The sequence below is a fragment of the Myotis brandtii genome, unplaced genomic scaffold (genome assembly GCF_000412655.1).
Source record: "Myotis brandtii unplaced genomic scaffold, ASM41265v1 scaffold49791, whole genome shotgun sequence".
Classification (NCBI taxonomy): Eukaryota; Metazoa; Chordata; class Mammalia; order Chiroptera; family Vespertilionidae; genus Myotis; species Myotis brandtii.
Genome location: NW_005368984.1, coordinates 4204 through 5134, shown reverse-complemented (window position 1 = coordinate 5134; position 931 = coordinate 4204).

Genomic DNA, 931 nt, shown 5'->3' with positions numbered 1-931 from the left:
GCTTCCCTCTGGTGGTCAGTGCACTCCCACAGGGGGAATGTAGCTCAGCCAGAAGCTGGGCTCACGGCTGGAGAGCCCAGCAGCAATGTCAGGAACCTCTCCCGCCTCCGCAGCAGCACTAATGAACCCTTGGGGGATGTCCAACCAGCTTCTTAAACTGGCAGTTGGACGTACCCGAGGGGTCCCAGACTGCGCAGGTCGGGCTGAGGGGACCCCGCCCCCCCCCACAGTGCACAAATGTTGTGCACCAGGCCTCTAGTTGTATAATAAAAGACCTTAAAATGAATATGAGGATTGTGAAAATGATACCCAAAATGAGCTGATGCTTCCAATAACAAATCTGGAAAACAGACATCCTTTTAAAAAATTTAGAAACCAAAACTTCACACATGATAATTAATGAATGCTTAGAAGGGAGTGGCTTGAATATTGACAAGAGAAAAATCTATTTTCTGCTATGGGTCTTTAACCTCAGCAATGTCAACCAGGTCATGGTTTTCTGCTTTTTATATGTATACTAGAGGCCCGGTGCACAAAACTTTGTGCACTCTGGGGGGAGGGGGTCCCTCAGCCCGGCCTGTGCCCTCTCACAGTCTGGGACCCCTCAGGGGATGACCACCTGCTGGCTTACGCCTGCTCCCCGGGGGATTGCGCCTAATCTGGCAATCAGACATCCCTCTGGCAGTCCAGCAGCTCTCGGGGGATGTCCACTTGCCAGCGGGGAGCAGGACTAAGCTGCAGTTGGACATCCTTAGCGCTGCTGAGGAGGTGGGAGAGGCTCCTGCCACCACTGCTGTGCTGGCAGCTGGCAGCCTGGCTTGTGGCTGAGCAGAGCTCCCCCTGTGGGAGTGCACTGACCACCATAGGGGCATCTCCTGCATTGAGCATCTGCCCCCTGGTGGTCAGTGTGTGTCATAGTGACCAGTCATTC